The sequence below is a fragment of the Oryctolagus cuniculus genome, chromosome 11, assembly GCF_964237555.1.
Source record: "Oryctolagus cuniculus chromosome 11, mOryCun1.1, whole genome shotgun sequence".
NCBI lineage: Eukaryota > Metazoa > Chordata > Mammalia > Lagomorpha > Leporidae > Oryctolagus > Oryctolagus cuniculus.
The window spans coordinates 92414816-92431927 of NC_091442.1; positions in this window are offsets into that span (position 1 = coordinate 92414816).

Here is a 17112-nt window from a genome sequence, read left to right on the forward strand (position 1 = left end):
TTTTTATTATTTTGTCATTGAGAGGCAAGACAAAGAGAGAGACTTCACACAGACAGACACAGACGGAAAACTTGTATCCACTGGTTTACTTTCCAAATGTTCACAATAGGCAGGGCTGGGTCAGGCTGAAACCAGAGCTTAGAACTCAATCCAGGTCTCCCACATGGGTGACAGGGCCCAGCTACTTGAGTTATCACCACTGCATCTCAGGGTATAGAGAAGCAGAAAGCTGGACTCAGGAGGCAGCTGGAACTTAACCTCCAGCTTCCCCAAATGGCCTGTGGTTGTCCTGACATATTACTTGCTAGGTCAAATGCCCAGCCCCAAATACGCATTTTAAAAATCTACTCAAGGCCAGCGCCGCAGCTCACTAGGCTAATCCTCCGCCTTGTGGCGCCAGCACACCGGGTTCTAGTCCCGGTCGGGGTGCCAGATTCTGTCCCGGTTGCCCCTCTTCCAGGCCAGCTCTCTGCTGTGGCCCGAGAGTGCAGTGGAGGATGGCCCAAGTGCTTGGGCCCTGCACCCCATGGAAGACCAGGAGAAGCACCTGGCTCCTGCCATCAGATCAGCGCGGTGCGCTGGCCACGGCGGCCATTGTGGGGTGAACCAATGACAAAGGAAGACCTTTCTCTCTGTCTCTCTCTCACTGTCCACTCTGCCTGTCAAAAAAAAAAAAATCTATTCAAAATGTTTCTAAACTTGAATTTTCTGTTTTCTCAATTTACCTCTTCTAATTCACCAGTTCACTATTTTCTTACGGTTGGTCTGTCCCTCCTGCTCATCTAGGTAGAATGAGGACATCAGAAATGTTAAGGCAACTTTCAGTTATAATACATGATGCCCTAGGTTTGACTGTGAATATAATAAAATACCCGATTTTAGAAAATACTCACTTTAGAAGATATTACAATATACTCTCGAACAACCATTGATGGATTTAGATGTCTCAGCAGTACTCTGTCTATTTTAAACCACATTATTTTGTTAACCACACCCTTTGTTTTTCTACAAAGCTGAAAAATAGGAAGCTATTTTTTCTTGGCAGTTCCTAACCACATTTTTGCACTGTGCTTTCACATAAGCAGTTGTTGATAATCTACTGATAACTGTTGTTATGTACAGAAAGCATGCATGTGAGCTACAGAAATGAGTGAAAAGAATGTATATTTAACTTTGCAAACATCAAGTTCTTATGGTAACAAAAACAAATAGATTCTCTCTAGTTTTCTCACCTGTCCTAGAAACAGCCCCTTGGTTGCTCAAAGATCATTGTCATGATCTACTCTGTAATTTAAAACAGGGCAGCCTTTTCACCAAGATAGCCCCAAGGGTAAAGAAGGGAGCTCCTGCCCCTCCCAAAGCTGAAGTCAATCAAAGACTTTGAAGGCCAAGAACCCAGTGCTGGAAGGTGTGCACATAAAATGGACCTGCAGGTTGCTCACCCTCCAACAGCCCAAGACATTGTGGTTATAGACAACTGAAATACCTCCAGAACAAGTGCCCCTGGGAGAAACAAGCTTGACCACATGCCATCATCAAGTTCCCAGGACCTGAGTCTGCCAGGAGGAAAATGGAAGACAACAACACATCTGTGTTCACTGTCGATGTCGAGGCCAACAAGCACCAGATCAAACTGGTTATGAAGAAACTGTGACTTTGACGCGGCCAAGGTCAACACACTGATCAGCCATGATGGAGAGAAGAAGGCATATGTTCGACTGGTTCCTGATTACGATTCTTTGGATGTTGCCAGCAAAATTGGAATCATCTAAACTGAGACCAGCTGGCTAATTCTAAATATATATTTTTCATCATATAATAAAATAAAGATGAAGATTCAAAATTTCTTTGGTCGCGATGTGATTTATTTATTTTTAAAAAACCCCACAAGTCTCTAGCAATTCTTTCCTGAATAATTTATAACTCAAAATAATAGTGGCAATGTTGTAGCGTGTGACATAATTCTAAACTGAAAGATGCAATCTTTCTAACTGATACAGCTTTAAATTCAATTCTCGGAACTACAGGTAGGGGTGAAGCTCACGCACAGGGTTGGAGAAGGCCTTCGGTATTGGCAGCACCTGAGACTGCTGATCAATGTCGCAGGGGTTTGGAAGCAAAGAGCTGAAGGAGACTTTTTCTCCATCCTATGAAATCCTTTTTTTTTTTTTTTTAAAGATTTATTTATTTATTTGAAAGTCAGAGTTACACAGAGAGAGTAGGAGAGGCAGAAATAGAGAAAGGTCTTCCATTCACTGGTTCACTCCCCAGTTGGCCACAACGATCCGAGGCCAGGAGCCTCCCAAGGACTTGGGCCATCTTCTACTGCTTTCCCAGGCTACAGCAGAGAGCTGGATTGGAAGTGGAGCAGCCGGGACTTGAACCGGTGCCCATATGGGATGCCAGCACTGCAGGCGGTTGCTTTACCTGCTAGGCCACCATGCCAGTTCCCTATGGACATTCTTAACCCTTTACTTTCCATGCTGTTTTTCTAGACAAGTCCCTCCAAATGCTAATTCAATCCCTCTGTAAACCTTCTGAGGCTAGACATATAGGGAACTTACCTAGATAAATGACATTTCAGGAATGAAGAAGATCAGCTTTGAAGTCTGTTTAATATTAGCCAACAGTATCCTAAACTTAGTTAGCCTTGGCAATTTTACTTCTGGCTGAATAAAGCAAAATGATATCAAAGACATTTTAAAAGAAAACCAGTGATAGTTGTGTTCTGTAGGACTCTCTTTGGAAATTAAAATTTAATGACTGTATATTTGAAATTAAGGCCTAAGTCACATAGCTTCTGAAGGCTCCTTTAATCCTTGTAACAATAAAATTCTGGCAAGGTGTTAGTGAGATCTTGTTTCAACATTAAGTATTATAAAACACTATAGGTACATATCTGCTATAAGGTAAAAAAATATATTTTATTAACACAAGTGCAATGAATTTTAGTTACATGACATTTAATTGAATGGTTAAAAAACGACATCATCACATATTGGAGGCACTGGATGATGACACAAGTACTTGGTTTCCTGCCATCCATGTGGGAGACCCAAACTGAGTTCCCACATCCTGGTTCTGGTCTGGCCCAGCCGTGGCTGTTGGAGGCATTTGGAGACTAAATCAGGTATGGAAGACTTTTCTTTCTCTGTCTCTGCCTTTAAAATAAAATGAAAATACATAAAAGATTTTTTTAAATGACATCATTTTAAATTGAAAACAAAATTTTATTATAATCTAAATATGTATTAGGTTTAAGACTCAGATGTTTTTTATTACAATTTTTAAAAGCATTCTCTTGTAGTTTTTTGAAATTAAAAGACAAGAAAAAGTGAAAATCTGCCTTTGAAATTTTTTTCTTTTTTTAAAGATTTATTTTAAATATTTTTTTTTATTTTGACAGGTAGCGTTAAGACAGTGAGAGAAAGAGAGACAGAGAGAAAGGTCTTCCTTCCATTGGTTCACTCCCCAAATGGCCGCTATGGCCGGAGCTACGCCTATCTGAAGCCAGGAGCCAGGTGCTTCTTCCTGGTCTCCCACATGGGTGCAGGCGCCCAAGCACTTGGGCCATCTTCCACTGCCCTTCTGGGCCACAGCAGAGAGCTGGACTGGAAGAGGAGCAACTGGGACTAGAACCTGGCACCCGTATGGGATTAACTAAGTGAGCCATGGTGCCAGCCCCTAAAGATTTATTTATTTAATTGAAAGGCAGAGTTATAGAGAGGCAGAGGCAGAGAGAGAGAGGTCTTCCATCTGCTGGTTCACTCTCCAATTGGCCTCAACCGCCAGAGATGTGCCAATCTGAAGTCAGGAGTCAGGAGCTTCCTCCAGGTCTCCCACACAGGTGCAGGGGCCCAAGGACCCGGCCATCTTCTATTGCTTTCCCAGGCCATAGCAGAGAGCTGGATCGGAAGTGGAGCAGCCAGGACTCGAACTGGCACCCATATGGGATGCCGGCACTTCAGGCAGCAGCCTTACCCACTACGCCACAGTGCCGGCTCCTCTAAAGTCTCTTGATGACCTTTCATTTCTGGTGACTAGAATAGTTACTTAGTTAATATGTTGGGTGTCTTATATTTGCATTTGGAGGAATATATATTTTCAATAATTTTAGCATTATGAAGAGTTCTTTGCAATCCAGTCTTGCTTTAGCATCTCTTAGAGAGTACAGTAGAGAACAGATGTTCATTGTTAACAAATGTTAAAACATGTTGTTCATTGTAAGAAATGTTAAAAGAGGCTTACATTCTTATTTGAAACTTACTGAGGCATATGATATGGAAGGAATCTTTGGAGAGGACAGGAGGGATTGAGGCAGGGCCACAGACACATCTAGACCTGGCGCTCAAAGGCTACCGTGACTCCACATTTTTCATCTCCTGTTCTGGGATTTATCTGTGTACTAGAAATTGCATTTGCCAGTTAGCTCCTGAGTTTTACATTTGACACATCAGCTACCTGGACTTTCTCAGTTCTATTTCTAAAAATTCCTGGAAAGATTCTTATTGGCTTAACCTGGGTGACCTTATACTTGAATTGTGTTTCTCTGAAAGATGTCAAAATCCTAACCTCAAGTAGCTGTGGATATGATTTTACTTGGAAATAGAATCTTTGCAGATTATCAACTTCAGTGGATCCTAACCCAATAGCACCAGTGTCTTTATAAAAAGGGGCATTTGGACACAGAGACAGATAGGTGCGCAGGAAGAACACCATGTGAACATGAAAGCAGACATGTGGTGATGCATCCACAGCCAAGGAATGCCAAAGATTGCCATCAAAGCAGTAGAACCTGATTCTTCCTCACAGCTCTCAGAAGGAATCAACCTTGCTGACATGTGTATCTCAAACTTCTAGCCTCTAGAACTGTGAGACAGTACATTTCTGTTGTTTAAACCATCCAGTTTGTGATATGTTGCTACAGTTGTCCTAGAAAACAAAAATACAGGACCATAATGGCTTATGGATGAGCTTATGTATACCAAGAGAACCCTAAAAAAGGTTGGGGTGGAAGCTGTTTCTCAGAAATTGGTACTAGGAAGATAATGTTACAGATTTTCACTACTGATTTCCCAGTGCAATTTATTATGATTTGAAATTCAATTCAGATCAATAAGCTTGAAAAGTTAGGCTGTGAAAATATTTTGTAGGGGGCTGGCGCTATAATGCAGTAAGTTAATCTGCCACCTGCAGTCCCACTTCCAATCTGGTTCCCTGTAAAGTGCCTGGGAAAGCAGTGGAAGATGGCCCAGGTCCTTGGGCCCCTACCACCCTTGTGGAAGACCTGGAAGAAAATCCTGGCTCCTGGCTTCAGCCTGACCCAGCCCCAGCCATTTCAGCCATTTGGGGAGTGAAATAACGAATGAAAGATCTCTCTCTGTCTCCTTCTCTTTCTCTGCAACTCTGCCTTTCAAATAAATAAGTAAATCTTATTAAAAAATATTTTGTGGAACTGATTTAGTTTGGCTAGGAATTGGGTAGATAATTAGAAATAAATTAGTAATTTTCAGAGAGAATTTAATTGGCATACCATAATTATAGGAAAAGTAAAAAGTCTGGTTTGCTCAATGGTAGGTTGATACCTTAGAAAAATATAATTTGTGCAAGGGAACCAAGAATATTTAAGAATCTGCTGATAAAAGATTATGTTGATTAAAATGCTGGATTCTTGTCTTGAAATAGTAATGTCTCTGATTATTTAATGACTGGAGTTCTGTTGTAGTGGTTATTTATGATAGGCTCCACTTGAGACACCATCTTGTATCTATTGCTAACTTATACTCTATCTCAACTTGTTATTCCTGGTAAGTATAAGTATTCAGGTTAGACTGCATGAATAAGTCATTTGCATCAGAAAGAGTACAGACTGCCTTTTTCTACTATGTTTTCTCATCTGGGAATATGGTATGGAAGACTGTAGATTAGGGATTAGGCAACTACAACCTCAAGGCCACATTCAGCACGCCATCTGTTTTTAGAAATATAGTTTTGGGGGCAGACGCTGTGGTGCAACAGGTTAATGCCCTGGCCTGAAGTGCCAGCATCCCATATGGACAATGGTTTGAGTCCCAGCTGCTTATCTTCTGATCCAGCTCTCTGCTATGGCCTGGGAAAGCAGTAGAAGATGGCCCAAGTCCTTGGACCCTTGCAACCATGTGGGAGACCCAGAGGAGGCTCCTGGCTACTGGCTCCTGGCTTCGGATCGGTGTAGCTCCTGTCATTGCAGCCATCTGGGGAGTGAACCGGCAGATGGAAGACCTCTCTGTCTCTACCTCTGTCTGTAACTCTGTCTTTCAAATAAATAAAACAAATCTTTTAAAAAGAAAAACCAAAATACAGTTTTGTTGGAACATAGCCATGTCCATTAATTTCTATTGACTGTGGCTCATTTTATGCTACAAGAGCAGAGTAGAGCAGTTGCGACAGAGACTATAAGGCCCACAAACCCTAAAATATGTACTACTTGGACTTTTACAGGAAGTCTGCCAACCCCTGAACAAGATAGCTGTGTGAAGGGGAAGCAAAAGTGTGTGTGTGTGTGTGTGTGTATGTGTTTCAGTTAAGTCTACTAAGGACAGTCATTTTGGTTTTTAGAGTAAAATGTAATAGCCAAATTATTAATAATATGGATTCCACATCCTTGAAATGGACCAAATGGTTTAAAATGCTTTCTTGAGCTCATTTTTTTCTTATAGTTGTAATTAGCAATTAGTTCCTTCAATTATTTCAATTATTTTTTCTATTGCAAATAACTAGTTGCAAGACTTTAAGATGGAAGGGTTGTCATAGGCATCATGTAGTTTTTAGGGTTTTTGCACTAATGCTGCTTAAAGTCAGGAGGATGTTTATGCTCATCATCAGTGGCTTCATTTCCTTAAAGGAAATCACCTGGGCCAAATGCTAACACGTTCAATATATTCTTATTGCTTCATTGATTTGAAAGAACAGAAATGGGGGCCAGCACTGTGGCACAGCAGGTTAACGCCCTGGCCTGAAGCGCCGGCAACCCGTATGGACGATGGTTCAAGGCCCAGCTGCTCCACTTACAATCCAGCTCTCTGCTATGGCCTGGAAAAGCAGTAGAAGATGGCCCACATCCTTGGGCCCCTGCATCGACGTGGGAGATGTGGAAGAAGCTCCTGGCTTTGGATCGGCACAGCTCCGGCCATGGTGGTCAATTGGGGAATGAATCATCGGATGGAAGACCTCTCTCTCTCTCTCTGCTTCTCCCCTCTCTGTGTAACTCTGACTTTCAAATGAATAAATCTTTTTAAAAAAAGAACAGAATTAATGAAGATATTTTTATTTGAAGAATGAATTTTAAAAAACCACTCATAGGGGTAGTGGCTTAGCAGGTTAAGTCACCACCTACAATGCCAGCATACTCTATGGGCACCGGTTTGAGTCCTGGGTACTCCACTTTGATCCAGCTTCCTGCTAATGTACCTGGGAATGCAATAGAGGATAGCCCAAGTGCCTGGGCCTCTGTTTCCACATGGGAGACCATGAAGAAGCTCCAGGCTCCTGGCTTTGGATTGTCATAGCCCTGGCCATCACAACGATTTGGGGAGTGAACCAGTGGATGTAGACCTCTCTGTCTCTCCCTCTCTCTCTCTCTGTAACTCTACCTTTAAAGTAAATAAAGTAAATCTCAAAGTGTATATATATATATATGTGTGTGTGTGTGTATATATATATATATAGCATTGTGACTTTAGAATATTACCTAATCTTGGGGCCGGCACTGTGGCGTAGTGCATAAAGTCGCCACCTATGGTTCCAGCATCCCATATGGGTACTGGTTCTAAATTAGGCAGGCGTACCCTAGTAGGCCAGACCTTCGAGATGAGCCCCTGGAAAATCCAGATGCTGAATGGTTTACTGATGGCAGCAGCTATCTGAAGGAAGGAGTTAGAAAGGCAGACGATAGAAGCCCAAGAATTACCACACAATACTATAGCCCAAAAGACAGAGCTTATTGCATTGACTAGGGCTTTACAACTGGGAAAAGGCCAGAGAGTTTATATATATATATATATGCAGATAGATAGATAGATTCCAGATATGCTTTCCTTGTGTTGCATGCACACGCAGCAATCTGGAAAGAGAGGGGCTTAGTGACTGCAAAGAGTTACCCTGTTAAATATGGGAAAGAGATACTGGCTCTACTTCAGGCAGTCCCGGAGCCTTTAGAAGTGGCCGTCATCCACTGCAAGGGACATCAGAAGGGAGAAAATTATATTAACCAGGGAAATGCGTTAGCAGATAGAGCAGCTACACAGGCAAGTTTGGAAATGGCCCTTATATGTCAATCTGTGGAAGTAGCTAAGGAACCTCACTATACGGAGCCTGAAAATTAATGGGCTCAACAGCGAGGCTATACTAAAAAGCAAATGGATAGTAGATGCTAAATCACAGAATTATGCTACCAATGGCCACTTAATGGAAAATTACACAGCTCTACCCACTTGGGAAGAGATGCCTTAGCACAACTGGTCTCCCGAGCTTTTGGAGGAAAGGGACCAGATATGGTCATAAAGGAAGTGACTCGTTCTTGGCCACTATGTTTACAGAATAACCCTCACCACGTAAGGCCACCTCCCCTGTTGACTCCTGTGCAGAGGAGGGGAACATAAACAGGTGAAGATTGGCAGGTTGATTTTACCAATATGCTCCCTACAAGTAATTATAGGTACCTTCTAGTCTGTATTGACACTTTTACAGGATGGATAGAAGCCTTTTCAACCCAAACGGAGAAAGCACACGAGGTGCTTAAAGCCTTGTTGAAAGACATCGTGCCACACTTTGGACTCCCACGGTCACTCCAGAGTGACAATGGACCTTTGTTTATATCTAAAAGAACCCAGTAGAACCCAGCAGCTCCTGAGAAAAATGATGACCATGCAGGAGACTCTGAGGATGGCAGTGACTGAAAGAGATCCAGCTCGTGAAGTGAACTCATTAGATGAGATAGGCAGAGACTGCCAGACCGAGAACAGGCAGGGTCTGAGCCCGCATTCAGCAGGAAGTAGCTACAGAAGATGGAGACTCGATGCCCATCAACATCCCCTTAAGATTAAGGTTTGGAGTCTCTGAGGGGGGAATGAAGTAGGCAGGCATACAGGTTAAAATTGGTCAGATTTGTGAACTGGAAGACCACGCCCCTGTGTGACCTCATGCTCCTACCTGATGCCTCCTACCTGTGGCCTCATTCCCCTACCTGGCCACTCCGGGGTGCCCACCAGCCAATCAGGTTAATTAACCACTCCCCTTTGGAGTGGGTTAAAAGCCTGGGGCTCAGTGTGCTCGAGGCTCTGCCCTGCTCTTCTTCCCTGGCCTCTCGCCAGGACAGGGCTTGCTGTAGCCCTGCGCCTCCAGGGCACATGGCTTTTGGGCCAAGTGCTCTAGGCTTCCTGGCCTAGATACTCATCCACATGGCTGGTTCCTGGTGCTCGGTATGAACCCCCATTCACTTCTCTCCCCTAAATAAGCTCTCACCCTTCTATGCATCTTTCTCACTAAATAAAAGCTTAAAACGTACCATGCTGCCTCGTTTATCTGTGCCAGTATTTAGAATTCTTCTCTAAATACTAGGCAAGAACCCTCTCGGGCTTATTAATATCGGGGATTTGGTAATAAGCCCGTGGTGAAATCGTAAGGCACCCCAAATAGCATTTCTAGGGAACTTTAAGGGGCCACATTTCAGGGTAAATTTTAGGGGGTCTTGTCTGATTTCAGTTCCAGTAGCTGCTGCTCCACTTCCAATCCATCTCTCTGCTATGGCCTATGAAAGCGGTGGAGGATGGCTGGAGTCCTTGGGCCCCTGCAACCAAGTGGGAGACCAGGAAGAAGTGCCTGGCTCCTGGCTTCGGATAATCGCAGCTCCGGCCATGCAATCAACTGGGGAGTGAACCAATGGATGGAAGACCTCTCTTTCTTGCTCTGCCTCTCCCCCTCTCTCTGTATAACTCTGACTTTCATAGAAATAAATAAATTAAAAAAAAAGAGGGGCTTGCACTGTGGCGCAACAGGTTAACACCCTGGCCTTAAGCTCAGGCATCCCATATGGGTGCCAGTTCTAGTCCTGGCTGTTCCTCTTCTTTTTTTTTTTTTTTTTTTTATTTTTTTTTTTTTTTTTTTATTTATTTATTTTTTTTTTGACAGGCAGAGTGGACAGTGAGAGAGAGAGACAGAGAGAAAGGTCTTCCTTTGCCGTTGGTTCACCCTCCAATGGCCGCCGCTGCAGCCGGCGCACCGCGCTGATCCGATGGCAGGAGCCAGGATCCAGGTGCTTTTCCTGGTCTCCCATGGGGTGCAGGGCCCAAGCACCTGGGCCATCCTCCACTGCACTCCCTGGCCATAGCAGAGAGCTGGCCTGGAAGAGGGGCAACCGGGACAGAATCCGGCGCCCTGACCGGGACTAGAACCCGGTGTGCCGGCGCCGCAAGGTGGAGGATTAGCCTATTGAGCCACGGCGCCGGCCCTGTTCCTCTTCTGATCCAGCTCTCTGCTATGGCCTGGGAATGCAGTAGAAGATGGCCCAAGTCCTTGGGCACCTGCACCCATGTGGGAGACCAGGAGGAAGCTCCTGGCTCTTAGCTTCGGCTCGGCGCAGCTCTGGCCGTTGTGGCCATCTGGGGAGTGAACCAGCTGATGGAAGACCTACCTCTGTCTCTATCTCTCTCTGTAACTCTTTCAAATAAATAAAATAAATCTTAAAAAAAAAAAGAAAAAAAGAACATTACCTAATCTCTGTGGGTTGCAGTGACTTTCTCTATAAAATAGAGATAATAAAAGCACTTGCTGTATGGAGCTCTGATGATTAAATGAGATGGTCCATTTAAAGTGTTTATTGGGTATCTTGCATATAATGAAAGCAGAATACACTCATTCCTTGATATTATTATTGCTATTTCTTCAGCTTCATATCCTAATTCCCCTGTTATATTTTAGCTGTACAGGACACTAATTCATCTATTTATTTAGTAAATGTTTGTTGATTGCTCAATGTGTTGGTAACTATTCTAGAGAAAAGAATTCATAGGATTTTTTTTTCATTTGTTTGTACAGATTTATTATAAAGAATTATCTGGAGACTGAGAAGTTACAAGACCTGAAGGCAGTAACAGTAACCTGTAGACCAGAAAACCAGATGATATAGTTCCAGTCCAGGTTTAGAAGCCTGAGAACTGTGAATGTAGCTAGGTAGACATTAAGCTCTTTATGTATAAGAGGGGCCAAAGGAAATGGGAATTTTTGTGTGGATAGAAGCAAGCCTTGGGAGCAGACCAGCATCACATATCTGAAGCATTGCTCTCCTTCGATAACCCTGGCGGGCAGCTCCTCACCCCCTCCCAGGGTGCAGCTTTGGGGACTCTTCCCCACCCTACAGGCAGGGGCTTTTAGGTTCATTATCAAGTTCTGAGAGGAATTTTAGGAATTCTACACCTTGGAAGTCTTCTACCCAGTGACATTCCAGGCAGGGTTTGAGGAGAGGACAAACAGGCGGTCCATATCTGATAGGTTTTAGGATTTTAAGGTTTGAAGAAGGCGAGGAGGTGGCTGGTTAAAGCAGAAAAGGCTTTGTTTTAGGCTGGGGCGGAGGGGGAGGGTGAAGAGAGTGGGGGTTTGAAGCAAGGTTCCATTGCATTCACGCAGCAGAGTCCCTTCTGAAGGTGCTTGCTGGGGGACGTGCAGAGAGCCAGGAGAACCTGATAAGGTGGGTGGGGAGTGTTTAGAAAGTCTCCTTAGTAAATGTTACAGTGCATTGTCTTAGCAGTTTGAATGTCCCAAGTGAAGGGCTTCCTCATTCCACTAGCCTTTAGATTATCTGTCTGTGACTAGTTTCATCAGGTTTGTGGATTTAGGCCTCCGCGGCCTAGAAGGTTCTAACAATACACAAATCCATAAGAACTGCAGTCTGAATGCAGACTGGCTCTCAGTTCTTTACTGAGATGCCCACTCTGTCTGTCAGGTATCCTCCCTTCATTGCGTCTCTTCATTGACGTTGGCTAGCAAGCTTACTGCTACTCTGTCTCATGTCTGATTGCTTTCTTGCATGAAACAAGAAACTCTGAGCAGCCCTCTCTGGTAACAGAACCAGAAGAGCTGATAATCTAATTTCCAGTCCAAGTCCAGAGTCCAGTTGAGGTTCAAGTTCAGTTCTGAGGCAGGAGAAGACAGATGTCCCAGCTCAAAACAGGTACACAGAAGGACTGAATTTTTCTTCACCCTGCCTTATTGTTCTATTCAAAACTTTAATGGATTCAGTGGTGCCCACCCACACTGGGGAGGTTTTACTCAGACTGCTTGTTCAAGTCCTAATCTCATCCAAAAGGATCCTCATAGACACACACAGAATAACGTTTAACCAAGTATCTGAGCACCACGTAACCTATTTAAGTTAATGCATAAAATTAATCCCAAGTCTGCACCTTGTCAACCTGACATCCATATACATCCTTAAGCCATAGTTGCTCTCCCAATAAAAACAATACCAGGGTAATAATTACATCTAACATAATAAAATTATCCTGCATACAATAGGAAATGCACTAACCTCTCCCAGAGAGGTGATATTTACTCTTCTCCTTGGTGTCCTGTAACATAGATACTATAATGTAAACTAAATAATTTTTAAATGCCATGATACATTGTGTCCTACATAAATTAATGAGGGAAAAAAGGTATTTCTTAACAAACATAAATAAATATGCACAAATATGAAAAAATAAGGAGGAAATATTCACCACAATTTCAGTTCTCATTTTTGTCACTGGTCACATGGTTGTGGCTGGTATTTATAACTACTGTCTTCCACGATCCATTTTCTACTGCCTTTGCCTTTAGCAAACACAGCTGGCTAGAGTTCTTGACCCAGTGAGGTTGTAACCACAATAAACCAACTTCCTTTCCCTTCTTTCTATATTTTACATAACAAAACCCAACTAATGACAATGTGAACTACCTGTGACTAGTCTAGGGCATAGTTATATTTGCATGGGACTTCCAGGAACCTACAGAATGGAATAGAAGCCTAGACCCAGCTGACAAAGGAGCTTCCACCCAGCTGATGCTGAGCCCATTGTCTAGAGGCCTCCACTGGCCTCCGTGGAACAAAGCCTGAAATCAGATCTGCATAATCTTCAATTAAATATTTTTTGTTCTAGGCCAGTGCCACGGCTTATTAGGCTAATCCTCTGCCCCCGGCACCCTGGGGGTTCTAGTCCTGGTCGGTTGGTCGGGGCGCCAGATTCTTTCCTGGTTGCCCCTCTTCCAGTCCAGCTCTCTGCTGTGGCCTGGAGTGCAGTGGAGGATGGCCCAAGTCCTTGGGCCCTACACCCGCATGGGAGACCAGGAGAGGCACCTGGCTCCTGACTTCAGATCAGCACGGTGCGCTGGCCGCAGCGGCCATTGGAGGTGAACCAAGGGAAAAGGAAGACCTTTCTCTCTGTCTCTCTCTCTCTCACTGTCTACTCTGCCTGTAAAAAAAAAAAAAATACTTATTGTTCTTTTTCTAACCTCTTCTGGAAGCTACCCTGCCCTTTTTTATTAGATTTATTTATTTATTTGAAAGGCAGAGTTACAGAGAAGTAGAGGCAGAGAGAGAAAGAGAAAGAGAGAAAGTCTTCCATCTGCTGGTTCACTCCCCAAATGGCTGCAATGGCTGGAGCTACATCAATCCAAAGCCAGGAGCTTCTTCTGGGTCTCCCGCGCAGGTGCAGGTGCAGGTGTAGGTGCAGGGGCCCAAGGATTTGGGCCATCTACTGCTTTCCCAGGCCATAGCAGAGAGCTGGATGGGAAGTGGAGCAACTGGGACTTGAACCGGCACCCATATGAGATACCGGCATTGCAGGCAGCTGCTTTACCCGCTATGCCACAGCACTGGCCCCTACCCCTGCCCTTTAAAAACCTCTCTTACTGGCTGAAAGAGCACATTTTGAATCCAGAGATCTCTCTTTCCCCAAGACTGCCAGCTTCTTGATCAACACTCATCTCTGGTAAATTGGCTACCCAAGCTGTGAACAGCAAGGAGCAGCAAGGACCTGAGTAATTGTCAGGTCACAAAGTGACACAAACCTGCATTCCTGAAGGGCCCAGCGCCATCAGTAGTCCTGCCTGCATTTGATTGTTAGAGTTTTCCATTGACTCAATTACAAAGCACGGTAATACTAAGAGATACTCTAAGGGGTCTTCTGTTTCCCAGACATGCTTTCCTTTATCCCTGGTGTAAAATAGCGATCCAGCCACCCCTTGGATCAATCAAGCCAGCCAGCATAGTCACTTCCTTCTTTGACTGCTGATTCAGAGCCATGAGGACTCCAAAGTGGCTGTGTAGCAGTCTTAACTTCCACTTTAATCGAATTGTGGAAATATTCGTCCATTTGAAGCCAAGCCCTGTAGGCCAGCAAAGCGTAAGTTTGTGGCAATAGGAAGCAAACATTTTGCTAGTGGACCAACTGGGGTAGTAGTAGATGGTGTCATTCCTATTTCTGCCCTTGAATTATTAGATGACAATTTAAGATACACATCCTTCTGGAGAACCTGTCCTGGCCCTGTAAGGTATTGCCACCCAGCTATACTGTAACTGAGGCTTCGGAAGCCATTCCATCACTGTATCAACCACGCCCCTCCAACATGGGGGTGGGACATATTATGTATAACCACCATAAATCAGGCTCAAGTGTTCCTTCCCTCTATCAGTTGATTGCAGGGAACTTTCTACAAAGCCATAGGTGCAAACTGGGAGAGGGCAGGTGCTACAGCAGGAGCAGGGACCAAGGACATCTGAGCCACTCCATGTGACTTACCTGTGCTTTCAGGTCTTGCTCAGGCATATATTGATGGGACAAGGACCTGAGCCTCAGCCATTCTCCCTCCTTGCCCAAATGATAGATAAGCATTGGAATGCATTCCTTGCCCTTGAATCTCAACTGGGTCTCATACCCTATTGCCTTCATACCCCACCCTGCATTCTTTTCCAGGTTCCCAAGGCCTCACCCAGTTCCAGGAATTCCCCTCTGCCTGCTACCCTGTACCCCCACATCCATCCCTAGCCTTTCTGAAATATACAAAGGCCTGGGCTCTGTGGCCTGGGGCCTTCTGCCATGTGTTCCGTCAAGTGCTTGCCAGCAGTTGGTCACCCACCTCTGCGAATTTATTTTCTCTGAATAAATTTGGTCTGGCTATAAATTCGTATCCTGCCTCCTCTCTATTCTGTAATAACCTCTTTTCCTAACATATATCAATACATACCACTTCCATTTGATGACCACGTGCTGATGCGCATACCTAACTTTATGGCCTAGTGGGTCGGATAACAGCCCTTCCATGGTGGGCAGCTCAGATCACATGGGAGCTTGTGATTGTTCAGACTCTACTAAGGCTCGGCATCAGGCCAGGGACTATTTCAAATAGAGAATAGTTACCTGAAGAGGATGACAGGGCTTTGCTAAGAATTCTAAGGGCCTGCATTGAAATTCACCTGCAGAGACCTGCCAAATGTTCCAAAGAGCATCCCTCCCCGCTACTGACACCTCAGGCACCATTAGATTTGCTGGATCAAGTGGCTCACTTGGAGAGAAGCTTGCACAGCAGTCTGAACTTATTGTAGAACCTTGTCTTCCTCTGGTTCACGTTCGAAACTAGAACTTTTTGAGAACACACCTAAATAAGGAATATGTAGGTTCACTAGGGGTTGTGCCTCTTTGCTGATAGTAGAAAGGGCCAGATAAGCTTTCCTATACCTTAGAAAGGGTATCTTGATGTGCCCTTCACCCCTGATCCCTACAAATTTAATTGAGCTAGAAGGTCTCTGAATTAAAAAAAAATTATTTCTTACTCTGATACACAAATGTCTTGCTGGTATGTCAAGAACAGTTGTGACTTCTTGTTCACTAGGGCCAATTAGGGTAATGGACTGATCAACAGTTTGTGGAGGGGAAAGGCAATCAAGATCCTTGTGAAATGAATTATGACACAGTGCTGGAGAGTTAATATACCTGTGAGTTAGGACAGGGGATGTGTATTACTGGCTTTAACAGCTGAGAGTAAAACTGCTTCTGGTGGTCTTTACTATCAGGTATCCAGAACAAAGCATTTGCCAGATCAATAGCTGCATAGCAGGTACCAGGGGATGTGTTAATTTGCTCAAGCAATGAAACCACATCTGGTACAACAGCTGAAAGTGAAGTCACCATCTGGCTAAGTTTACAATAATATACTGTCATTTTCCAAGATCCAACTGTCTTATGCACAGGCCAAATAGGAAAGCTGAATGGGGATGTGGGGGAATTATCACACTGGCGTTTTTGAATGATGGTACAACGTTGATAACGGCACAAATCTCTGTGACTCTTCCAGGAATGTGGTTTTGTTTTGATATACTATTTTCTTAGGTAGAAGCATTCTAGTGGCTTCTCCTTGGCCTTGCATACCATAACATCCTTTACTCCACAGCTCAGGGAAAACATGTGGGGGTTCTGCTGGCTGCCGAGTACATCTATTCCAAGTATAAATTCTAGAACCAGAGAAATAACCACAAATGGGTTCAGGACCTATTGAGTTTATTGTGTTATGGTCCTGAGCTAAATTCCACTGGTCACCTGACCCTTATACCAGATTAGTGAACCACAGTGATGTTTTAGATCTCCTGGAATTAGTGTCAGTTCAGAGTCAATGTTAGGTAGTCTCTCATAGATCTTTTTTTCTTTCTCTCCAGTGTACAGTTACCCTGGTAAAAGGTAAAAGGTTCCTTTGGGGAAAACTGGGAGAGAAGTAATAGTATAAATTTTATACAATGTTTTGTGATCCTTTCTTTCAAAAGTTCTGGGTCTGAAAACTAGCTCAAATCTTGGAATCCACTTACTTTGCCTTGAACTGTCTAAACTGATCAAGAATTTAGTAGGTTTTCTATCTATTTCACTTGCAGGTAAACCATGACCTGTTAATCAATGCCATAGGTCTATGTGAGTCAGACTTGTTAGGAAAATGGCGCAGTTTTATCTAGGCGTGATCTACACCCTGACCCCATCCTTGGCTCTAGCCCCCGCGCCATTGCTGGAAGCCAGGTGGCCACATGGCCCACCCTCATCCTAATGGGATTGGCTG